Consider the following 27,741-nt stretch of genomic DNA (forward strand, 5'->3'; position numbering starts at 1 on the left):
GGTGGGGCCCAGCCCTGTTAATTAAACAGGATTAGTTTTAATTAAATTTTAATTAAAATAATCACCCTGACATGCGGGACCCACTGTCAGGTTTGACCCAGACCTGTTCCGTTGACCTGCTGACGTCACACTGACGTCAGGCTGACGCAGTAATTGAATTTCTGGATTTAAATTAAATCAGGAAATTCCAGAATATTATTTAAACTTCAAAAATTCATAACTTTTATTCTGTAACTCCAAATTGGACAAATTATATATGAAAAATGATCAGAAAAATCCAATCTATCCATCTGTACTATTTTCATGCATGATCAAACAAGTTAAATTGATGTTTTAAGCAGAACAAGGAAAAGCACTTAAAGAGGCCATGTTTGAGTTTGAAATTTGAATCTTTGATTCAAATTTGTTCAAACCCTTCTGGTTTTAGTTGCATTAGCCCAACACACTCATATTGCCATGTTTCATGCATGCATCATATTGTTGCACATTGTTTGGTGATGCTTGTGTATCGATGTCCTTTGCGACAGGTTCTGCCCCCGAGGAGTACCGTGATTACCCTAACGACGAACCATATCAGTGCATCGAACCATCAGGCAAGCAACCAACCATTTGATCATATCGATACAATCCCATGTTCTCGCTCCTGCTCTCTTTTACTGCATTAAGACAACGCGATTCAAACTGCTGTGTGCTACGGTAGTTGAACCCATTTCCTCTGCATGACCTGTCATTGCCACAGTAACTAGATGAAACCCACTAGCATGTGTAGGAGTTGATTGAGCCATATGTATGTGTTGTTCCTACCTTGCTATGCCTGCTATGCTTAGAGTCGTGTCAGGTCTGGTTCATCTGGGTGATGGGCTAGAGTGAAATGATTATGTCGGTAATGAGAGTGGTGTGGTGAACACGATTTGGTAAAGGTATCGATGAGAGGCCATGTAGGAGTACATGGTGGGTTGTTTCATTGAAGCCGACCTTAAGCACTGAGATCTGTATGTGTGATTTAAGAATCAGCTACTACCATGCATTGGGCCCGAAACCAATGGACCCTCTCGGCTTCTTATTCACCCTAGTTCTCCGTCCAGGAGTTGCAAGTAGTTTCTGGTGTTTGTAGCCTACTGGAGGCCGTGGACAGCGCTGACCGTAGGGGTGGGCTGTGATGCGGTAGGTACGTGGCACGGTGTACCGAATACCCGTTAGGTATCTCGGGAACCCTGTTCACATCGTTCGGGGCCGTATGGGAAACCTCGGCCGGACTCCCTGCGGATGGAACCTGAATAGGCGATAAACCTGGACTGGAGGCTTAGGTGATTAGGTAGGTCGTGGCCGACACCCACGTTGGGCTTCCGCTTGAAGGTTGCCGAGTACATGTCGTGTAAACGACGGTAAGTGGTGAGAGCGTGTATGAAGAAGTACACCCCTGCAGGGTTAACATGATCTATTCGAATAGCCGCGTCCGCGGTAAAGGACTACTTGGTTGCCTATACAGTTCATAGACAAGTAAATGGAAACTACTAAAAGCCTCAAGATAAGTGTGAGTGCCGAGGATGGCTCTTCCGTAGGAAGACGGAGGTGGATCCTCGGTAGTGTATTGAAGTGGTGAGTAGTGGACTCGTGTGCGCAAAACCATTTCAAGTTGGAGTATCGTAGGATAGCCTAGCCAAGAGTCAAAGCTGGCTTGCTGCAATAACTCCACCAACCCTTCTTGATACTATGCATGTATGTAGGATCTGATGTAAGTCTTGCTGAGTACCTTTGTACTCATGTTGCTATAATCTACATTTTTACAGAAGACGCTGCAACCCCTTCTGATGGGTTCTATGTAGACGTTGACATCAACGAGTAGGCTAAAGACCCAGGTGGTGACCCTGAGCTTGTGAAGGACCACGTAGTATAGCTAGGCTTTCCAAGCCTCTTTTATTTTACTAGTTGTCTGTACTCAGACAATGTACTTCCGCTGCTGGTTTGTATGACTGTATGACTTGTATGTTGGGTCGTGAGACCCGTACCTTTGTGTATGTTATGTATGGCTCCCTGAGCCTTAAATAAAGTACTTGTGTCATAGAGTCATGTTGTGATGCTTCGTTGTATTTGCACATATCGAGCATATTGTGTGTATGATTGAAATGCTTGGTATGTGTGGGATCTGACTATCTAGTTGTTTATCTTTAGTAGCCTCTCTTACCGGGAAATGTCTCCTAGTGTTACCGCTGAGCCATGGTAGCTTGCTACTGCTCTGGAACACTTAGGCTGGCCGGCATGTGTCCTTCTTCGTTCCTGTGTCTGTCCCTTCGGGGAAATGTCACGCTTTGAGTACCGGAGTCCTGTTAGCCCGCTACAGCCCGGTTTACCGGAGTCCTGCTAGCCCAGTGCTACAGCCCGGACCCACTTGCTGATGACCGACACGTTCGAAGCTGGGTCATGGATGCCTGTCCCTGTAAGTCTGTGCCACTTTGGGTTTACGACTAGTCATGTCAGCCCGGGCTCTTTATCATATGGATGCTAGCGACACTATCATATACGTGAGCCAAAAGACGCAAACGGTCCCGGGAAAAGGTAAGACGACACCCGTGGGGATACCGTGCGTGAGGCCGCAAAGTGATATGAGGTGTTACCAGCTAGATCGATGTGACATCGAGTCGGGGTCCTGACAAGTTCACACAACCGGATGAAGATACACCCTTTGGACGACACGTGACGGAAGTCACTAGATATCTGAACATAGGAGTACCAAGCTTCACGGGAACCCACAATGCCACTTTACCTGAAGAAGAGCGCCGGATGATTCAAGTTCAAGTTCCAGGAAGGACGTTCATGCCAGTCACTGAGCCCATAGAGTTTTCTTTTGATGCACCAACTTGGAGTCTAGGAAATAGCATGGCAGCTCACATCGCCATGGGACGCATTGGAGAAGTCTACCACAAGGATCTCAAGGATACTATCTACCAGACTTGTGGGCGCCGAGATGACCACTGGGAGATGATTAGCACCAGGAAGGATAGATCAATTGCAGCTTTTATTCAGGAGTTAAACCAGGACATTCGACGACAGGAGAACCAGATGTGCGCCGACATGATAGATCTGAAGAAGGCTAAGACAAGAATCAAGGAACTGGAGGAAGAACTCAAGGCTACACGTGAAGATTATGAAGAGGAAACTGAAGTATTGGTGAAGAAGAATGACGACCTGATCAAGAAGATTGGAATATTTATGGGAGGCCCTACGCCAGTAGATGAAGACGAAGAACCCAAGGAAATTAGCCCGGAAGACTACATCATCATCGACGGCACCGATTCGGAACCAGATAGTAGCGATGATGAAAATGTTGATGAAGCTGGAGCAGACATTATGGAGTCAACGACCGAAGAATATTTCTAGTAGACCACCTCATCAGTAGTAGTAGTCCACCATGTAAATATAGTAGTCCGAGCACTCTTGCGATAGATAGATCGATTGTATGCCCTTGTTTGATTGATTGAAGTGAATTGTTTGTTTTGCCTCATGTGCATATGGGTAGTGTTTTCTCTTTAGACCCCCTCTATTCTTATATCTCATCTTTTCTAAACCCTCAGATGCCTCTGAGACGTGACCCCGGATTTACCTTTCCACCGGAGCTCACCCAGTTGATCCAGCAGCAGAACACGTTGATGCAGTTGCTAGTCTAGAATCAGAATCAGGGGAACAACAACAACAACCGACCACCACCACCACCACCTGTTGACCACTTAGCCCGTTTTCTTAGGCTGAATCTACCGGTGTTTTCCAGTAGCACCGAGCCGATAGTAGCAGATGATTGGCTCCACAAGACAGCTAGGGAGTTGACCACAGCCGGATGCACAGATGCGGAGAAGGTGAAGTTTGCCGCACATTAGGTTGAAGGACCCGCAGCATCATGGTGGGAGAATTTCACCGCCACTTTCCCTGTCGACACTATCACATGGGACCAGTTTCAACAGGCTTTTCGTACTGCCCATGTTTCAGAAGGAGCTACGGCCATGAAGAAGCGTGAGTTCCGCAACTTGCGCCAAGGAGGACGGACAGTTGGCCAATATGTGGAGGAATTTAGTAAGGTAGCACGTTATGCCCCAGATGACGTCGCTACGGATGCAGCTAAGCAGGAGAAGTTTCTGGAAGGACTGAATGATGAGCTGAGCATGCAGTTGATGGTAGCAACTTTCAACAACTATCAGGAGTTGGTAGATCGTGCTCTTATGATTGAAGGGAAGGAGCAGCAAATTGAGAATCGCAAGAGGAAGTATGGACAAGGAAAGTACAATTCAGGAGCTCAGCAGAAGCCACGTTTTACCCCTAGACCGGGAGGACATTTTCAGCATACCCATGGAGGAGGTAGCTCGCACAATCACAATGGCACCAAGAATGGTAATGGCAATGGAGGAAGCAACGGCCAGAACCGCACCAACCCCTCAACCCCAGCCAAGAAGGACTTAAGCCAAGTCACTTGCTTTAAGTGTTCAAAGATCGGACATTATGCCAATGAATGTCCTGAATTGCAAAATGGAAATAGCAATGGAAGTTCTGGGAAGAAGCCGAACCCTTTTAACAGGGGACAAGTGAACCACGTTAGCATGGAGGAGGTTGAAGCTCAGCCCGATGCAGTAATAGGTAAGTTTTTGGTTAAGTCATTTACCGCACTTGTTCTTTTTGATACTGGCACATCACATTCATACATCTCAAGGGGATTTGTGGATAAGTATAACCTACCAACCCAAGCCCTTAGGTCACCCACGTTAGTAACCTCGCCAAGAGCAGAGTATGTGGCTAGTCTATGGTGTGATCGGTTACCATTAAGGATTGGTAACTATGTTTTTCCCTCAGACCTAATAGTATTGGAATCCCAAGGATTGGATGTGATATTAGGCATGGATTGGTTATCAAAGTATGAAGGGAATATTGAGTGTGCTAGCAAGTTAATTTTGCTTACCACACCAGAAGGGAGAAGGATCAAGTATGTATCCCGGCATGTGCCAAAGAGGACTCAAGTAAATTGCCTAACAGGAGTTGTGCAGGAGGAAGTACCAGTGGTAAGGGATTTTCCTGATGTTTTTCCAGAGGAGTTGCCAGGCATGCCACCGGATAGAGATATTGAGTTTTTGATTGAGCTATTGCCAGGCACAGGGCCAATATCAAAGAGACCATATAGGATGCCAGCAAAGGATTTGGTGGAAATTAAGAAGCAGATTAAGGAGTTACTAGATAAAGGATATATTCGCCCAAGTTCTTTGCCTTGGGGATCGCCAGTACTTCTGGTGGAGAAGAAAGATGGATCGTTAAGGATGGTTGTTGATTATCGAGGATTGAATGAAGTAACGATCAAGAACAAGTACCCACTACCAATGATCAATGATCTGTTTGATCGATTGCAAGGAGCTAAGGTATTTTCCAAGATCGATCTGCGATCAGGATACCACCAGTTGAAGATTCGAGAACAGGATATTCCGAAGACAGCTTTTACCACCAGGTATGGGCTGTATGAGTACACCGTTATGTCATTTGGTCTGACTAACACACCTGCCTATTTTATGAACATGATGAACAAGGTATTTATGGAGTTTTTGGATAAGTTCGTCGTAGTGTTCATTGATGATATCCTGGTTTATTCGAAGAATGAAGAGGAGCATAAGGAGCATTTGCGTTTGGTACTTGGAAAGCTCAGAGAACATGAATTATATGCCAAGTTCAGCAAATGTGAGTTTTGGTTGAAGGAAGTAGGATTTCTCGGACACGTTATATCTGGAGAAGGTATAGCAGTAGATCCCGCTAAAGTTGAAACCGTGACCAAGTGGGAGGCCCCAACAACAGTTGGAGAGATCCGGAGTTTTCTTGGACTCGCAGGATACTACCGGAGATTTATTGAGAATTTCTCAAAGATTGCGAAGCTTATGACTGAGTTGTTGAAGAAGGATACCAAGTTGATATGGACAGAGGAGTGTGAGGCTAGTTTCCAAGAGTTGAAGAAATGTTTGGTTACTTCACCAGTGTTGATTTTGCCATACCAGACCAAGGATTATGAGGTGTATTGGGACGCTTCATGTCAAGGACTTGGAGCAGTGCTTATGCAGGAAGGGAGAGTTGTTTCATATGCCTCAAGACAACTGAAGCCTCATGAGTTGAACTATGCTACGCATGATTTGGAGTTAGCAGCCGTAGTGCATGCTTTGAAAACATGGAGACATTTCCTCATTGGAAACCATTGCGAGGTGTATACGGATCATAAGAGTTTGAAGTACATTTTCACACAGAAGGAGATAAATCTCAGACAAAGGAGATGGTTGGAGCTTATCACGGATTATGATATGAAATTGCATTATCATCCTGGAAAGGCTAATGTAGTAGCAGACGCATTAAGCCGCAAGAGCCATGTCAATATGTTAATGACGGGAGAAATACCAAGGGAGTTAGCCGAAAATCTTCGTGAACTATGTTTGGAAATAGTTCCGAAAGGCTATGTAGCAGCATTGGAGATTCAGTCAACTTTGATGGATAGAATCAGAGAAGCTCAGAAAGCTGACAAAGAGATTGCCACTATAAAGGAGAAACTGAGCAAAGGAAAAGCTAAAGGATTTCGTGAGGATGAGCACGACACCCTATGGTTTGAAGACCGCGTTTATGTGCCCAATGACTCGGAGATCAGGAAGTTGATTTTACAAGAGGCACACGACTCACCGTATTCAATTCACCCAGGTAATACCAAGATGTATTTGGGTTTGAAGGATATTTTCTGGTGGACCGGAATGAAGAAGGATATTGCGGAGTATATAGCAGTTTGTGATATATGTCAGAGAGTAAAGGCAGAGCATCAGAAGCCAGCAGGATTGTTACAACCATTGCCGATACCCGAATGGAAGTGGGATAAGTTAGGCATGGATTTTATCACGGGATTGCCCAGGACTCGTTCAGGCTATGACTCGATCTGGGTTGTAGTTGATTGATTGACGAAAGTAGCTCATTTCATCCCAGTAAAGACCACTTACACCAGTGCTAAGTTGGCAAAGATATACATAACCAGGATCGTATGTCTGCATGGAGTTCCAAGGAGTATCATATCACATAGAGGAACCCAGTTTACCTCAAAGTTCTAGAAGGAGTTGCATGAAACTTTGGGAACCAGGTTAGAATTTAGTACAACTTTTCATCCACAGACAGATGGACAGACCGAGAGAGTCAATCAGATTTTGGAGGATATGCTGAGAGCTTGTGCGCTGGATTATGGATCTAGTTGGGACGATAATTTTCCATATGCAGATTTCTCTTACAACAATAGTTATCAAACCAGTTTAAAGATGGCCCCTTTCGAAGCTTTGTACGGAAGGAGGTGCAGGACACCGTTGTCGTGGGACGAAGTTGGACACCGCCAGTTTTTTGGACCTGACTTGATTAAAGAGTCTGAACAAAAGGTGAAGTTGATTCGCGATAGGCTCAAGGTAGCCCAGTCCAGACAGAAGAGTTATGCAGATTCTAAACGCAAGGAGACAGTTTACGAAGTTGGGGATAGAGCTTATCTTCGAGTATATCCACTTCGAGGAACAAAGCATTTTGGAGTAAAAGGGAAGTTAGCGCCACGATTTGTAGGACCCTATCAAGTTTTGGAGCGTATGGGAGAAGTGGCCTACAAGTTGGAATTGCCTGAAGGATTGTCAGGAGTTCATGATGTATTCCACGTTTCCCATTTGAAGAAGTGTCACGCGGAGATGGCTGACATACCGTTGAGAGACACAGTGCCTTTGGAAACTATTCAGTTGGATAACGATTTGACCTACGAGGAGAAACCGGTCAAGATTCTCGAGTTTGCCAACCGAGTTACTCGCAGCGAGGTTATCAAGTTTTGCAAAGTTCAGTGGAGCCACCACGCGGAGGATGAAGCCACCTGGGAGCGAGAGGAAGATTTGCTCAAGGACCACCCTCACCTATTTTCTAGCCAACCCGAATCTCGAGGGCGAGATTCATCTTAAGGGGGGTAGGTTTGTAACATCCCAAATTTTCAATTTGGAATGTTATACATTAGAGCATCATGCATATCATATTTTATGTTTACATTTTTGGTTGATCCTAGAAATTCTACGCAACTCAATGACCCACGGAGAGAGTTGGGGATTTCGTTATTTTCATATTTGAGTTTTCTCAAATATTGAGAATAGGATCATTTGATTTTATTTATTTTATCATCAATTATTTCTATTACAAAAAATGAGAGAGGGAATAAAATGACTTTCCCAAAATAAAGAAATATTGAGGATTTAATAATAAAATCAAATAAGATTTTATTTTGGAGTTTTTCGGTGTTTTATTTGAATTTAGGAAAAATGTGCGTTTTTCAAAATTGCATTTAGGGCCCAAATAAATGTTCACCTTGTGCGGCTTGATTTTAGAAGCCCGTTAAAATTTATTTCGTAATTTTTGGAGTCTGTTTAGTATTTCTTTTTATTTTTCTTCCGAGCAAAATAATTAAAAAAACGAACCGACCTACGGGCCGTGTCCGACTAGGACTCCGGCCCGAGGGGGGGCTTTATAAGCCGGGGCAGCCCACCCCGAGGGAAACCCTAGCCCGCCGCCGCCGCCGCCGGATCCCGCCGCCGAGGTTCATCGCACCTCGTTTTCCGTGCAGGAAAAAAAATTCGGCGTTCATTGTTTTTCTTTTTATCGGATTAAATCCGCGATTTTTCTGATCGCGATTCCTGACCCGATTTTTGTTTTAGTATAACTTTTCGCTCGTTTATCGGAATCGGGCGATTGAAGCGCCTAGGGATTTGTCTCAAAAACCTCTATCCGTTTAACCAACTTAAACAAGATTTTGCTACTGTAAAATTTGCCCTGGATCCAGATTACTAGAACGAAGTGTTTTCTTTCGCCGTTTGACTTTTGTTGCTTCGTTCGATTTGATTCTTTTTGCCAACCGGAGTTCTTTAGTTGAACCTTCTGGTTAGATCTCTTATTTGAGTTTTACCTGTGCATTAGATGAGTACTTATTGTATGCTTGTTTGTTTGTTTGCGATAGAATACCCGGAGTGCGCCGCATGTTACTTCGAATCGTTAGGTTTCGCGGATCATCAGCAAGGCAAGTAACACTTTGATCATACCTTTTCTACTACCCAGTTTTATTGCATTATATCAACCCTCACACATTGCATGATTACGATCTAATTAAATTGTGGGATGGGAAGTAGATGAGGTAGTACCTATTACCTGTTATTATCAAACCTTTGGGAGTTACTTCTATGTTTTCTTACTATGCCATGCTATTCTAGTGGACGTGGATTGGGTGAGTGATATCCATGACAGATGTGAGATTGTTAATTAATGGTTTATCTAAGGTGGCAACTTAAACACACATCTAGGTGGATTGAGGCACCTGGGTATTCCAGGACTTGCCTGTTTTCTTTTGGACCGCCACCCAGGCTCAAAGGGATCATGAGACTATTCATACTAGAAACTTCCGTGTGTAGCCACAAGCTATTATGGGCTCTAGCATAGTTGCCTAAGTTGTGCGAACTCTTACAGTGGTAGACTAGCAGATGTAGGGGATGTAGGTGGTACGATCTACTCGATCGTAAGGTGCTAGCGCTTCTCAAAGACTATGTCTCGGTCATCCGTCTTCTCAAACACCCTGTAGTGCGAGAAACCAAACGGAGGCGATCGAGTCTTGTGGGGAAAAGTGTGCAAACCTCTGCAGAGTGTAATAAACTAATCATGGTTAGCTGTGTCCCCGGTTATGGACATCTTGAGTATCTAGTACCTGGATTATCATGTGAATCTCAACATGTTACTCTAAATTAATTTTGTTGGGTTATGATTAATGATGATGCTTAATTGGAATTGAGAATGTTGTCAACCATTCTCAATGTTTAACAACCACCATGATAGTAATTAAATTTTATTCCTGTGAAGTAGGGAAAAATTGGCTTTACGCAAAACTGTAACCATAGAGCTTTCCACCAGCCAAATATGCATATAGTATAGATGTTTCATTCCATTACTCTCTATGTGTTACCTTGCCAGCATATTCCATGTGCTGACCCGTTTCGGGCTGCAATGTTAATGTTGCAGACTTTTTAGACGATGATTAAGGAGTTTTTAGGTCGTGGTCCTATACTCAGTGATGCCGTTGGAGTTGATGGACTCACTTATCTTCCAAGCCTTCCGCTGTTATCGTTATTAGATGGCCTTAAGCCATATTTATTGTAATAAGTTCTCTTTTGAGACACTCGATGTAATAAGTGTGTGATTGCTACTCTGCTATAAATCTTCCGAGTACTGTGTGGTGTCAGCATTACTGATCCAGGGATGACACCGGAGCACAGAGATCAGACTGTTTGATGTCTGGTCGCTACAATAGCAGTCAGAGAGAGAGAGAGAGATACAGAGAGTGTGTGTACGTGAAACATCCCGACACCCCGGGAGAGAGTGTGAGCATGTGTGAAAGAGAAATGCCAATGTATATAAAGTGTGTGCACTTATGCGTTAGATAGAGAGAGATATAGCATGTTTGTGGGAACGGGCCGAGGCATAGTGCATCTACGTGTAAAAGGCGGTTCTATGCATTAAATTAAAATATAAATGGCATTATTATTTTTGGATGAGATCATGAATTTTGCAATTTGCGTATGAATGAAAATCGGTCTATTAGACACCCATACTCTATTGAATTCTAACATGTGCATGTGTTTATTTCATATTATCGATCCATAGAGTGAGAGTGGTTTGAAATATAGGCAATGCATTGCTTTTGCAATTCATGTATAAACTTTAATTAGTGCACTCCATGTTGTTAGTGTGAAGCACTTTATACATTTGTCACTTACATGGATACATTCCAAATTGCTAGCTACGAAATAGAAAACATGTTGAATTTAACATAAAGGGGGTTTAGAAGATTCGAATTCATATGAAGTGCATTCATCTATTTGAACCTGAGATAATGGCATTTGTATATCAGATCTAAAAGGGGGCATCAATCATTGTTGTGCGTTTGAACATGCTATATATTCATACGTGTGTCTAACTATTTTTTTGCACCAAGGAGATTATATCTAGAACTATGCATGAACTGAGGTAAGTTGCATATTTTTTAGTATATACTCGTGTACAATGTATATTCAAATGTACCCCCTCCATTCCAAAATAATCATAGTTTTAGGATTTTCAAGAGTAAAGATTTATGAAGTTTGACAAATCCTGAAAGTTCAATTCAATAGAACGAAAAACTTTAATGCTTCTACTCCCAAATATTGAACGAAGCGCCAAATAAGAATCTGGTCACCCGACACCGCGTGAGACTAATGTTTGGTGGTAGGAAATTATTGTCCTGACTTTGGCACGTGTAGCCTATCGGCCCGATGTCCAAAGGTCTAAACCGGGGTAGGTTTGTAACTTCACCAAGACGCCAGTCTCAACCGCCTTTGAGAAGCATCCATACGCCATGGGCGCGTAAGCACCCATGCGCTTGGCCGAAATCTATCCCGTCCACCATTTGGGACACCTGAGATTACTATCCTACCCCCAACCTGCAATATGTCCGAAAGTTTAGATGGGGCAAAGTTTGTAACTTTCCCAAAATTTCAAACAAGCGCGTCCCAAACCGAAACATTGTTCACCCTTAGTTCCCCCCCTCCATTTCCCCATTCATACTCCGTGGGCGCCAAAACACCCTCTCCACCAGCCACGAAACCCCAGCCTCTTCCGTCCTCCACCCCATCGTGCCCAATCCACCGCCGCCCTCCTCCATCATGCCGGAGCCGGTACCCTGATGTTCTCGTCCAACGCAACCGCAACCACAACACCCTCAAGGACTTAGCAGCTGAAGCCGAGGCAGAGCTGCCTCCATGACCCCGACACTGACGTGCGCTATACCAGAACCACTTCGACCAAGCCATCCTGCACCTCACCGCTGCTGCTCCACTGTCGCAAGCGTCCACCACACCGGAGCTGTTCCCGCTACATCGTCGCTCGCCGCCTCATATCTGGTTCCCCAGCACCAAGAGACGGCCACCGCACCACACTCAACAACTTGGCCATGGGTTCGTCCAAGGCTCCATCGTCCTCCACAACTTCTCCTTTCCAGCGAACCACAAGAAGATCGTTGGAAAAACAGAAGGAGGACACAACACTGCCAGTGGAAAGAGGTTGTCCTCTTCCCTTATTAGTGAAAATCTTACGTCTCTACTCACACTGTATTCATCCCACAAAAGAAACTGGTTGAGCACTTTGTACTGCATCTTCTTCGTGATACTAAATGCACAAGGTTTCCTCCCATTTACTATTTCACCTTTGCTAGAGGTCAGTAGCCCGCCTGGATTTCAATTTAGGATCAGTCGAATCACAATTAAAAGAAGCAGCACCCGCTTAGGCGTGCGCAACACCTAGTCCGCCTGTTCGCCGAGGAAGCGGCGCATCAGTGTCTATCATAGGGGTGTGGGGCATAGGAGCTGCTTGCGCCCGATCTGGAGGTCGGCGGGGCTTGAAGGGTTGGCCGGGGGCGGTGCCAAGCACGGCGGTGCGGTGAGGTCGAGGGGAGGGCGGAGGTAGGGGACTGCACCGGTGGTCGCTGGTGTTTCGAGGAAGATCGTAACACTGACTGGCTGGAGGTAGATGAAGGCGATCTGCCCGTTCTTCGTACATCAGACGGTGCAGAAAAAATGGACTAACCTATTTGTTTTCAGTCGACTGTTATTTTCCTAGGACCACATCTTTTGATGTGCTGGAGGAGCATCTGCATTTCCCAGCCATCCCTATGCTCATATTTCAAAATCCTAGAATCTAGTAATTTCGTGTGCCATGCATGTTGTAGAGCTATCATATGTCTCCCGTCATATATTTCTCACCAACCTGCTATCTACTACCTTTACACTGTACTTCTTGTGCACACACTTCACCCATACTCACACTATTGCTTTTTATGCATGGGTATTTCAGACTCTGACACAGTGTTGATGAATACAAAAAAGAAAACACAGAAGTCGCTCCAGTGTAATTCAAAGATAAGCACTAAGTGTCTCAGCGCTCTAAAGGGTGCAGTGCCAGCAGATGGAGACAGTAAATGTAGCTCTGCAGTTGATGATCTCAATTTCCACACACAACCATCCCAGGTGCTTGCTTTAACTTCGCGCTGTCAAATGTGGTTGCATGTTGCATATGGTGTCTAGATTGTATTGTTTCCAATTTGGTTAAATTGCATCAGCTTACTTTACACATTATACCTTTGATAATGACATGCCTTCCTGTTTTTGATACATACTACATATGTCTATTAACCATGTTCATACATCAAACTAATTCTCTTTTGTATTCCTCATCAATCACTTATGACGAGATAGTCACCCCATTGGGTTACTGTGAGATGTGCTACTCGTTCAAAGAGTGCAGTGTCATCCTCCCCACATGATTCTCAAGAAATAGCAAGGCTAAATGAAGATAGTCAATGTAGCTCTCTAGTTGATGACCGCAATTCCCCCACACCACCATCGCAGGTGCTTGCTCTTACTTGGCAGTGTGATATGTGGTTGCATGTTGCATATGGTGTCTACCTTGTAATGCTTCTAATTAGGGTAAATTGCATCTGCTTAGTTAACACATTATACCTGTGAATATGACATGCGTTCCTGTTTTTGGTACATATTACGTCTTTCTATTAACCATGTTCTTAATCAAACTACTTTTCTTCTGCATCCCTCATCAATCACTTCTGACAAGACAACTTCAAGTTGACAGTGTAATATTGGTTGCATCTTGCATATTATTTCAAACATGTATTTTACTCTAATTTGGTGAAGTGCCACTTATAATGAGACACATCTAACTTGGTAGAGTTATTTTGGTTGGATCTTTCATATGGTGTCTAGATTGCATTGCTTCCAATTTGTTGAAATGCCTTCTGCTTAGCGTTTTTCAAACATATTCCATCCTCCTACAATGTGGTTGCCATACATAAAAGTTGTGTTCGTCAGTATCATTCATCAACGAATTTGGAAGTGCGAATTTAATTACTTTTTCTTTTCTGTTTACTTGACACGGCAAAATCTAAAAGGACGAAGGCATGGAATGATGGTGGTCTTCTGGAGCAACCGAAATAGATGATCTCTGCAGATTCTCCTGCTACTCCTACTGCAGTGCAAGTTCCAAATCTCATCTCCCTACTCCATAACCCCAGGTGCTTGCTTTAACATGGCAGTATGATATCTGGTTGCATGTTGCATATGGTGCCTAGCTTGTATTGCTCCTAATTTGTTAAATTGCATCTCCTTAGCTTGCACATTATACATGTGAATATGACACGCCTTCCTGTTTTTGGTACATACTACATCTTCCTGTTTTTGGTACATACTAGTGTTCGTCAGTATCATGCATCAATGAGTTCTGAAGAGCAAATTCTATTCCTTTTTCTTGTGGGTTTGACTTGACAAGGCAAAATCAAAAAAGTGGAAGGAAAAGAGTATAGAAGGCGATGATGGTGGTCCTCTGCAGCAACATAAACGGAGCATCTGTATGGATTCTCCTTGCACTGCTAGTGCATTACAAGTTCCAAGTCTCCGCTCCCCTACTCCACCATCCAAGGTGCTTGCTCTAACTTGGCAGTGTGATATCTGGTTGCATGTTGCATATGGTTTCTAGCTTGTATTGCTCCTAATTAGTGTAAACTGCATCTGCTTCGCTTACACATGATACGTGTGAATATGACAAGCTTTCCTGTTTTTGGTACATACTATATCTGTTTATCACACCATGTTCTTACATGAAACTACTCTTCTTGTGTATCCTGCATCAGTCACATATGATGGGACACCTTTAAATTGGCAGTGTGATATTGGTTTGCATCTTGAATATGATTTCTAGCATGTAGTGCTTCTAGTTTGATGAACGCCCCCTATGACAAGACAGTTTTAACTTGGTAGAGTGATATTGATTGCACCTTCCATATGGTGTCTAGCTTGCAGTGCTTCTAATTTGTTGAAGTGCCTTCTGCTTAGTTACCACATCATAGGTGTGAATATGTCAAGCCGTCCAGTTTTTCATACATATTCCATCCTCGTATCATGACTTTGCCTTTCATCAGAGTAGTATTCGTCAGTATCATGCATGAGTGAGTTCTAAAGAGCGAATTTTATTCCCTTTTCTTGTCGGTTTGACCTCACAATGGAAAATCGATAAAGCGGAAGGAAATTGGTAAGTCTTTGGATGATGGTGGTCCTTCCGAGCAACTGAAATGGAGGGTCTCTACATATTCTACTCTGCCATCCTCCCTACAGGATTCACGAGACAACGCAAGGCTAGATAGTCAACGTACCTATGTAGATGATGAGCACATCTCCCCTACTCCACCATCACAGGTGCTTGCTCTAACTTGGCACTATTATATGTGGTTGCATGTTGCATATGATGTCTAGCTTATATTGCTTCTAACTTTGTTGAATTGCATCTGCTTACTTTACACATAATGCCTATGAATATGACACCTGTTCCTATTTCTAGAACATACATGTGGATGATGAGCACATCTCCCCTACTCCACCATCACAGGTGCTTGCTCTAACTTGGAACTGTTATATGTGGTTGCGTGTTCCGTATGATGTCTAGTTTGTATTGCTTCTGATTTTGTTGAATTGCAGCTGCGTAGCTTACAACTTATACCTGCAATGATCACTTACCCATAAGACACATTTAACTGGGGAGTGTGATGTAGGTTGCATCTTGCATTGTCTTCTAGATTGTGCTGCTTCTAATTTCTTGAAATGGCACTTACAACGAGACACTTTTTACCTGATAGAGTGATATTGGTTGCATGTTCATATGGTGCCTAGCTTTAATTTCTTGTAATTTTGTTGAAATGCCTTCTACTTACTATTTTTCATACATAATTCCATCCTCTTATCATACGTATGAATATGCAATGATGTCTTTTTTGTATATATTCCTTCCCCCTATCCTACGTTTGCCTTACATCAAAGTAGTGTTCATCTATATCATGCGTCAACCAGTTATGCAGAGCTAATTTTATTCATCTTCTTTTGGTTTTGACTTCGTAAGGTAATATCAGAGAAAATAGGAAGGAAACGAGTAAGTTAGGGGATGTAGGTGGTCCTTTGGACTGACACAAACAGAGGCTCTCTAGATTTTCCACTGCTACTGCCAATGAAGTTGAAGTCTCAAGTCTACATGGTGAGTTCATCTCCCGTACTCCACCATCACAGGTGCTTGCTAAGTTGACAGTGTGGTAATTGGTTTCATGTTGCATATGTTGTCTAGCCTATATTTCTTCTATTTTGTTTAAATTGCTCCTGCTGAGTTTATACATTATACATGTGCATATGACATGCCTTTTTGTGTCTACAATACACTGCATCTATCAATCACACCATGTTCTTACATCGAAGTACTGCTGTTGTGTATCCTGCATTAGTCACTCATGATTGGACGCTTTTAACATGGCAGTTTGATAGTGGTTGCATCTTGCATTGATTTTTACGTTGTACTTCTTCTAATTTTTTGAAATGCCACTTATGACAAGACACTTTTAACTAGGCAGAGTGATGTTGGTTGCATCTTTCATATGGTGTCTAGCTTGCATTACTTCTATATTCTTGAAAATCCTTCTGCTTAGTTTACATGTCGTAGCTGTGAATATGTCATGCTATCATGTTTTTCTTACATATTCCATCCTCATACGGTTGTCTTACATCAAAGTATTGCTTGTCTGTATCATGCATCAATGAGTTTTGAAGATCAATTTTATTCTTTTGTGTTGTGGGTACACCTTGACATGGCAAAGTCAAAAAAGAGCAAGGAAAAGAATATAGTAGGGAATGGTGTTACTCGTCAAGTGAAATGGAAAAGGATCTGCCCTCGAGATTCTGCTGGTACTTATAGTGCAGTAGAAGGTCCAAGTCCACCAGCTAAATCTACAAACACAGTATCACCTGCTCCACCAGCTGCAACATCCGCTTCAACTGTACCAGCATATCAATGAGTTACTCATTCGTTTGTTCTGGAACTGGTCAGTTCCCAAGCTGCATTCACACCTAACACTACTTCTGAAGCACTGCTGACACAACAGGAGTTGGTAAGATCAGATGAACCTCATGAGCATCAACACCAAGACGGTACCTGACCGAGTCAAGTTGCAGTTGCATGCTCCTTTATATGTACTCTCACAGTTTGATGTGCACTAACACTTTCCATATTCGTTGTTGAACTAGCACCACAGCGCAACCAGAAACAGACATAAGGGATAATGCTTGACAGATTAACAAAATCTAAAGGAGAAAGAATGGAGATCCATTTTGTGGCAGGTTTAAAAAGGCCACGTGATGCTACAGAGTCAGCCAAGTTAGTATTAGAGGCAGCCATTGCCGTGAGGTGTCATGCACGTATCCTCCCAACGTGGATCCAGTACAGGAATGAGAAAGACAATACCTAGTTTAACACCTTCCTTGACCATTTATCCGTAAGTAATGTTATTCATCGCAATTTGTAATATTGTCTTGCTCTGTGCCATACTTTCTACCTTCCTCCTAATAAGACTCACATTCTTTTTTCAACAGATGAGGTTCAAGTTGGATCTGAAAGATGATGCAACTAAACAAGCATGCACTCATGTTTTTCAGTCTGCTCTGCGACAGTATCGGTACCACCTTAGAAAATCTCACTTTGAAGGGAAGGCTAACAATGAAATCGCCCAAACATCTCAAGTGGAATATATTACAGATGAAGACTGGACAACCCTTGTTAAACACTAGTTTGATCCAAAGTATTAGGTAGGGTATATGTATTTGATCAGACCACATATTGAACTTGTATTTATGTATGTGCCTTACAACTGTATCTTCTTATAGGCTAACTATTTGAAGAACAAGACCAACCATTCTAAAGTGAAATTCCAACAGACAACAAGATCTCGTAGCTATATTGCACACTGTGAGGCTCTTGTAAATAGCTGCTAGTTCCTTTTTTTTGTGCCATATTATCGTATCTATATTGACTTGTTCCAAATACATAGGAAAACCCATGCGGACCAAAAAGAACCTGAACTGAATGCAGTGCAAATCTTCAAGGATTGCCACACCAGCAAGATGAAGGCCATGAGCACACCATTTCAGGACGCTATTGTAAGTCCTTACTCCTCCTGCCTTTGAACTGATTGGTATTGTGATGTGTTCATTTAACTGCTTGGTTTGCAGCCAATGTCAGTTACTCTGTTCACTTTTATACACAATTGTTTTAACGTATCATTTCATCTTACATGGTTTAAAAGATATGAAGGATATTCTTTTGGTCTTGATCTATAATCTAGTTGTGATGTTCATGTGTGCACACAATGATACAATAGCCTATTTGTTTTATATCTGTTTGCCCATGATATGAATGATGTCATACTATGTTCATCCTACTTTAAACCATGTCTCTTCATTTTTAGATGTCAACGAATGTGAGGAAATAGACAATACAGTAGGCATGCTACATGGGCATATGTTTCGAAAGTGATTTTATTATGTAGTTGGCACTACAATACATGCTAATGTATTCAAGTAGTTCACCAAAATAAGTTATGTATAAACGTGAAACCTACTTTGTTTGTTTTTGTCTCATTAGTAACTTATCTGGTACACTAATCTACAAGTTCAAACTTTCAGCAAGCTATGGAACAAATGATTGAACAACCACAACCACCTAAAGGCGACGAGGCTACCACAAGCACAATGGCACCTCTTGCTGTAGTGCGTCAGTATCTCTCCGCTAACAGTGGAAACAACACCTTCCTGTGTAATTCTGGGTTGGTTGTCAAGGTAACCTCGTCCAAATCACAGAGTGATATATCTGTGCTCCAGACACAAGTCCAATCCCTAATGGACGTTGTGTCGGAAATAAAAATAGTGCTTGACAAATGTCGTGAAGATATGAATGGTTTTGAAACTAGACTATTGGACATTTGCTTCGTTGTTCAAGAGCAATGCGGAAAAAGGGGGAAGATCGTCCTGCTCCATCAGATTCTACAGCCTGAACATAAGCACTCAGGTCAAATGATTTGTACTTCTATACATCTGATGGTGCTTTTATCTGCAAGGACTGTAAACTTTATGCCAACATGCCTTTTGTTGTATGGTTGGAATTTATTTTGTTGTGGTACAACATTTATGATGCTGCCAAAGGTTGTAGTAATTACGACGCTATTTTTGTATAGTGTAGGTTTATAGGTTTATCTTAGTAATGTATTTGGCCGAAAGCTTCGTAGGAGCCCAACATACCAACATTCGTCGAGCCCATTTCAATTGGGCTAAAAACAATTCTGGGCCGAAATTTGCATGTAGCCCACTAAAAATATTTGGGCCTAAATCAGGATAAACTTTCATATTTTTCTGGTAGGCATGTGCCCATAGTGGGCCTTTAACAGGCCTAAACATAATTTGGGCCCTCACTAATAATAGGCCGTTTACATGTGTAAATATCTCGAACCCATAAAAAACATTGGCCTTTAATAGGCCGAAAGTAAGATTGGGCCCTGATTATGCCAAATAACTGATATGTCTCCAACATATCTATAATTTTTGATTGCTCCATGCTATATTATGTACTATTTTGGACATTATTGGGCTTTATTATCCACTTTTATATTATTTTTGGGACTAACCTATTAACCGGAGGCCCAGCCTAGAATTGTTGTTTTTTGCCTATTTTAGGGTTTCGAAGAAAAGGAATATCAAACGGAGTCCAAACGGAATGAAACCTTCGGGAACGTGATTTTTCTCAACGAACAAGACCCGAGAGACTTGGACCCTATGTCAAGAAAGAGAAGAGGAGGCCACGAGGTAGGGCGGCGCGCCTGCCTACCCCAGGCGCGCCCTCCACCCTCATGGGCCCCCTGTTGCTCCAACGACGTACTCCTTCCTCCTATATATACCTACGTACCCCCAAACGATCAAATATGGAGCCAAAAACCAAGTTCCACCGCCGCAACTTTCTATATCGACGAGATCCCATCTTGGGGCCTGTTCCGGAGCTCCGCCGGAGGGGGAATCAATCACAGAGGGCTTCTACATCAACACCATAGCCTCTCCGATGAAGTGTGAGTAGTTTACCTCAGACCTACGGGTCCATAGTTAGTAGCTAGATGGCTTCTTCTCTCTTTCTGGATCTCAATGCAATGTTCTCCCCCTCTCTTGTGGAGAACTATTCGATGTAATCTTCTTTTTGTGGTGTGTTTGTTGAGGCCGATGAATTGTGGGTTTATGATCAAGTCTATCTATGAATAATATTTGAATCTTCTCTGATTTCTTTTATGTATGATTGGTTATCTTTGCAAGTCTCTTCGAATTATCAATTTGGTTTGCCCTACGAGATTGATCTTTCTTGCAATGGGAGAAGTGTTTAGATTTGGGTTCAATCTTGCGGTGTCCTTTCCCAGTGACAGTAGGGGCAGCAAGGCACATATTGTATTTTTTCCATCGAGGATACCAAGATGGGGTTTTCTTCATATTGCATGAGTCTATCCCTCTACATCATGTCATCTTGCTTAAGGCGTTACTCTGTTTTTAACTTAATACTCTAGATGCATGCTGGATAGTGGTCGATGAGTGGAGTAATAGTAGTAGATGCAGGTAGGAGTCAGTCTACTTGTCTCGAACGTGATGCATATATAAATGATCATACCTAGATATTCTCATAACTATGCTCAATTCTGTCAATTTCTCAACAGTAATTGTTCACCCACCATAGAATACTTATGCTCTCGAGAGAAGCCACTAGTGAAACCTATGGCCCCCGGGTCTATCTTTATCATATTGATCTCCTACTACTTAGTTATTTCCTTTGCTATTTACTTTTCCTTTATTTTACTTTCCATATTTATCATAAAAATACCAAAAATATTATCTTATCATATCTATTAGATCTCACTCTCGTAAGTGGACTTATAGGGATTGACAACCCCTATTTGCGTTGGTTGCGAAGATTTATTTGTTTTGTGCAGGTACGAGGGACTCGCGGGTAGCCTCCTACTGGATTGATACCTTGGTTCTCAAAAACTGAGGGAAATACTTACGCTACCTTGCTACGTCATCCCTTCCTCTTCGGGGAAAACCAATGCAGTGCTCAAGAGGTAGCAATAACCCGCTGGTCTTAGTAGGCCGAAATGGTGGCCCATTTACTATGCGGATCGTCCACAGGCCAAAATTCAGACGGGCCGTAAATGCGCCGACCTACTACACGGGCCTTTAATAGGACGGAAGTTCGGTCGGGCTTGATTAGTGTCATTTTTATATGGGCCATTAGTAGGCCCGATGTGGCGTTGGGCCACATATGGCCCATGGATTTCGTCCGACGTTAACAGGCCGAAAGTCACAAAAAGCTAAAATTGGCCCAAATCTGTAGTGGGCCTCTAAAAGGCCGAGTGTCAAACATGGCCGAATATGACCCATATCCTTCACGGTCGTTTATGGGCCGAAAGTTTCAATGGCCTATAAATGGGCCCAAATGAAGCAGGACCTTTAACAGGCCAGAAACACATCGGGTGGTAAGTCAGCCCAAATTCTTAGCGGAGTGTTAATGGGCCAGAAGTGACCATGGGCCACGATGATGACAAGTTTAGGACGGGCCGTTGAAGGGCAGATTTGACACTAGGCGTACGGACTTTAACTGAGAATGTTGGGCCCTTAGGTGGGCCGACCCACTATGGTCTGCAAAATCTTGTGGGCCTTTAGCTGGGCCGGCCCATTATGGCCCACTAAATCTTGTGGGCCTTTAGTTGGGCCGGCCCATTTAATCTTTATGGGCCACTTTTGGGCCAGTCCACGTGTCAACGTATCATAGGCGCATCTCGCCCATTGGATGAGTGACACCTGTGCCAACGCGGAGCTGGCACGTGGTTCCGTCAGCCAATGAGAATTTTACACATGGAAAATCGGCATTGGTTGTGGCTGTTAGCGGGTTATCGGATCCAAAGGCAGACCTGATAGCTTAACGGCGTCCCATTATGGTGGATGCCACGTGTCGGTCACCCTTGACGAAAGCACTTCTATGACGCGCGATTTATCATCATGGAAGTGAACACTTCCATCAAGATAATTTTGGTAATGTCATGGAACACTTCTACGACATCACATGTATGACTATCTTGATTTTGTCATAAAATTGTCATGGATGTACATGCATGATAGAAAAGGTGACCAACTATGACAAACACGTATCATCACGGAAGTGTCTTTTTTTGTAGTGTAGGCTACATGGCCAGCGGGTAGGGTCAAATCTCCTTGGCTGCTCCTCCCTCTTGTGCCGCCCCTCATTCTCATGGACTTCAGCAGCTGCTCCGCTATGGTCCGTCCAACGCACTACTCCTATGGCCGCCGTACAACTACGGCCGATGCCCCACTCCGGCAGAAGGCACCTCATTCCCCCTCCCCTCCTCCCAGGCTGTGGCCTTGAGGTGCTGTTCAAAGATGAGCTCATCCAACAAGGTGAGGATCTCCTCTGATTTTTTGCCAAATTTTCATTCTGATCCACTATACGATGAATTGCTATGAGCTGCTGCTATATGATGAATTGCTATGAGCTGCTACTGCTATACGATGAATTGCTATGAGCTGCTGCTGCTATATGATGAGTTGCTATAAGCTGCTCCTGCTACTTCTATATGATGAATTTGCTATGAGCTACTCCTGCTACTGCTATATGATGAATTGCTATGACATGCTACTAGTATATGATGAATTGCTAGCTGCTGCTGCTGCTTTATGATGAGTCGCTATGAGCTGTTGGTGCGAATAATGCTTTCAGGTGGTGCTACTATTTGATAAAAACCAGCCACTTGGACCCATTGAATTTCAATAACTAATGGTCCTTAATTTAAATTTAGGTAGTGCGTTCTTCATTTAAATTAGGCAATGGGCTCTCTATGGAAGACATTGACCAAATTAGATTGCGCCAAGTAGATGGTATCTTTGTATTTGCATTTTGAACAAATATTGATGGTCAGTTTTCCTATCATATTAATTACCGCACTAGGTTCAATTTGTGATGTTTGCATGTCAAATTAATTTTCATATGGGAAGCAAAATGACAACATATAATGCAATCTAGAATTTTCATTCATCATACAACAAATAAGCTGAAAAGGCACACAATGAAAAGAACGAGTTGGCTTATTATCTGGAGGTTATATTCAAAGGTGCTTATTTTCTTAGGACAACTCGAAATAATTGTCCCTAAGAAACTTGGCCAACAACACTGACATATAAATAACATGTCATGGTGATTGCAATGGACCAACCATAGCACACAGTATATGCTCACCGCTGCCTCTCCTTTTTTTGCGATGTTCCATTAAATTGCCACATACATCTTCTACTAAGAAATCTTGTACTTTTTCATTGCGGCACCCCATATTCAAGTTGACATGGCTAATTTGAGATATCTCTACATGATAATACATTGCATATCTCTTGCGCATATTCAAACCGCCAATTAACGATTGTGTGCATAGCATAAACTAGCCATGAGTCTGTGTACTGGACTAGCAGGCACTCTAAGGGAGCCTAATGTAGTGCACTGGAATTCCTACATGGCACCTGCGATTTTGTGTAATGTACTACCTCTGTTCCTAAATATATGTCTTTGTAGAGATTCCAGTATGGAGCACATACAGATGTATATAGATGCATTTACGAGTGTAGATTCACTCATTTTGCTCTGTATATGTAGTCTATAGTGTAATCTCTAGACAGACTTATATTTAGGAACGGAGGGAGTATCATGTATGACATCTACATCTCTAATTTAGCAGCCAGTAATGGAAATTATTGTCTGCACAAAGGGATTACTGGTCGAAAATCCTAGCAAAGCACGTTGGCAGGCACACAACAATACAAGAGAGAGAGACGCACTTACAAGATCATAGCAATGCCTTAGTCCAGGATCTTGGTTGGCCAAGCTGTTAGATCAACAAGAAACATCGTCCTTGTAGTTTTTGCCAGCTGCATAATGATACGTGTCCAACATATCTACAATTTTTTATTGTTCCATGCTGTTATATTATCAATGGATGTTTTATAATCATTTTATAATCATTTTATAGTCATTTTATGTACTAACCTATTGACATAGTGCCAAGTGCCAGTTGCTGTGTTTTCATGTTTTTTACATCATAGAAAATCAATACCAAACGGGGTACAAATGCAATGAAACTTTACGGAGATTTTTATCGACCAGAAACACCTAATGTGCTAAGGCTGCGCCTGGGGGGGTTCTCCGAGGAGAGAACAACCCACCAGGGTGCGCCAGGAGGCCCAGGCGTGCCCTGGTGGGTTGTGCCCACCTTGGGTGGCCCCCAGACTACCTCTTTGCTCTATAAATACCGCAATATTCTAGAAACCCTAGGGGAGTCAACAAAAATCAATTCCAGCCGCCGTAGAGTCCAGAACCACCAGATCCAATCTAGACACCATCACAGAGGGATCCACCACTTCCATTGGTGCCTCTCCGATGATGCGTGAGTAGTTCTTTATAGACCTTCGGGTCCGTAGTTAGTAGCTACATGGATTCCTCTCTCTCGTTTGATTCTCAATACAACGGTCTCTTGGAGATCCATATGATGTAACTCTTTTTGCAGTGTGTTTGTTGGGATCGGATGAACTTTGAGTTTATGATTAGATCTATCTTTTTATATCCATGAAAGTTATTTGAGTTTCTTTGATCTCTTATATGCATGATTTCTTATAGCCTCGTATTTCTTTTCTGATATTTGGGTTTTGGTTCGCCAACTTGATCTATTTATCTTGCAATGGGAAGAGGTGCTTTGTAGTGGGTTCGATCTTACGGTTCTTGATCCCAGTGATAGAAGGGGTTCGATGTGTGGAGTAATAGTAGTAGATGCAGGCAGGAGTTGGTCTACTAATCTTGGACGTGATGCCTATGTAATGATCACTGCCTGGATATCATTGTGAGTATTTGCAGTTCTATCAATTGCCCAACAGTAATTTTTTTACCCACCGTTTGCTATTTTTCTTGAGAGAAGCCACTAGTGAAACCTACGGCCCCCGGGTCTCTTTCTCATATTATTTGCCTTTGTGATCTATTTTATTTGCCTTTTATTTTCAGATCTACAAAACCAAAAATACAAAGATACCTTGGTGCAATTTATTCTATTTAGTGTTCAATCTATCAATATTTACAACTCTCTCACGCCCGTTCGCCAATTTCTAGCGTCGTTACCCGAAAGGGGTTGACAACCCCTTTTACAAGTCGGGTTGCGAGTATTTGTTATTTGTGTGCATGTGTTGTTTACGTTGTGTTCCTTGGTTCTCCTACTGGTTCGATAACCTTGGTTTCACATCTGAGGGAAATACCTACCACCGCTGTGCTGCATCAGGCCTTCCTCCTTGGGGAAATACCAACGTAGCTTCAAGCGACATCAAAATGAATTTCTGGCGCCATTGCCAGGGAACAACTTCAACATATACCAGGTTCCTAATCACAAATCTCATCTCCTCACAATTTACATTATTTTCCATTTGCCTCTTGTTTTCCTCCCCCCACTTCACAAAAATTGTCGTTTTCTTCGCCCCTTTTTTTCGTTCGCCGTTTTCTTGCCGGATCTGTTTTTGAGTGCAATCTTGTTGCGTAGTCATCATGACTCAAGAGAACACCAAGTTGTGTGATTTCTCAAATACCAACAACAATGATTTTATTGGCACTCCTCTTTCTCCTCCCGCCCCTATTGTGGAGTCTTGTGATATTAATACTGCTTTGTTGAATCTTGTTATGAAAGATCAATTTTCGATACTCCTAATGAGGATACCACGTCCCATCTTAATACCTTCGTGGAATTATGCGATATGAAAAATAAAAAAGATGTGGACAATGATGTTGTGAAGATGAAATTATTTCCGTTTTATTTGTGTGATTCTGCAACAATTTGGTTCTCTTCTTTACCTCGCAATAGTATCGATTCTTGGAATAAGTGCAAAGATGCTTTTGTCACTAAGTATTTTACGCCCGCAAAAATTATTTCCCTTAGAACCCAGATCATGAATTTCTACCAACTTGAACATGACCATGTTGCACAATCTTGGGAAAGGATAAAAATGATGCTCAGGAATTTCCCAACTCATGGCTTAAATCTTTGGATGATCATACAATTTTTTTATGCAGGATTGAATTTTTTCTCATAATCTTTTAGATTCCGCCGTAGGTGGTACTTTTAGGGAAATTACTTTGGGTGAATTCATCAAATTGCTTGATAATATCATGGCAAATTATTCACAATGGCATACCGAAAGAGCTCCTACTAGTAAAAAATTTAATTCGTTTGAAGAAATTTCTTCATTGAGTGAAAAAGTTGATGCTCTTATGAAAATGGTTGCTAGTAAAAGTGCTCCTATTGAGTTGAATTATATTTCTTTGTCTACTTGTATTGAGCAAACTAGTAATGCCGTAGATGTGAATTTTATCTCTCGAAATAATTTCAACAACAATGCTTATAGAGGTAATTTTAATCCTAGGCCTTTTCCTAGTAATTCCTCTAATAATTATGGTAATTCCTATGGAAATCCTTCTTATAAAAATAATAGGAACACCTCTGATCTTGAGAATAATATTAAAGAATTTATCAACACACAAAAAAATTCAACACTACCATAGAAGAAAAGTTGAATAAGATTGATGATTTGTCTAGAAGTGTTGATAGAATTTCTCATGATGTGGAAAGTATCAAGATGAAAAAATTTGTGCCTAAGGTAGAAGAATCAATTAAATATCTTTATGTTTCTATGTATGAAAGTAAGAAAAGAACGGCTATGCTTAGAGCTAAAAGAGAATTTTTAGAAAAGGCGTTTTCTAGTGATTACTTTCATAAAAGTGATGAAGATCTTAAAATGATTGGTGTTTCTTCTATTGATTCCTTGTTTAGTAAAGTTAAGATTGATGAAAAAGGGACTGAAGAAGAGTCAACTTTAGCTACAAGGCATCCCAATAATTCGGAGGGTGAAAATCTTGTTGAGAAAATTGATAAAAGTGGGTTTGAAGAGGTCAAGACTTTAGATAGTGATGTGCCCACTCTTTTGGATTACAAAGACTTCAATTATGATAGTTTCTCTTTGATTGATTGTATTTCTTTGTTGCAATCCATGCTAAATTCACCCCATGCTTATGAAAAAAATAAAGGTTTTACTAAACATATTATTGATGCTATGATGAAAGCTTTAGAAGAAAAATTGGAATTAGAAGTCTCAATTCGTAGAAAATTGCAAGATGAATGGGAACCTACTATCAAATTCATGATTAAAAATTATGAGTGTTTTGCTTTGTGTGAATTGGGTTCTAGTGTTTCTACAATTCCGAAATCTTTATGTGATGTGCTTGGTCTTACCGATATTGAATCATGTTCTTTGAATTTGCACTTGGCGGATTCTACTATCAAAAAGCCTATGGGAAGAATTCATGATGTTCTTATTATTTCAAATAGGAATTATGTGCCCATAGATTTTATTGTTCTTGATATTGATTACAATCCATCTTGTCCAATTATTCTTGGTAGACCGTTTTTACGCACTATTGGTGACGTGATTGATATGAAAGAAGGCAATATTAAGTTCCAATTTCCTGTGAGGAAGGGTATGTAACACTTCCCTAGAACAAGAATTAGGCCACCATATGAATCAATCATGAGGGCATCTTATGGATCTCGAACCAGAGATGACAGAACGTAGATCCTTGCTTTATGCCTAGGTAAGGGCGTAAAACTATAAC

The sequence above is a fragment of the Triticum aestivum genome, chromosome 3A (genome assembly GCF_018294505.1).
Source record: "Triticum aestivum cultivar Chinese Spring chromosome 3A, IWGSC CS RefSeq v2.1, whole genome shotgun sequence".
NCBI lineage: Eukaryota > Viridiplantae > Streptophyta > Magnoliopsida > Poales > Poaceae > Triticum > Triticum aestivum.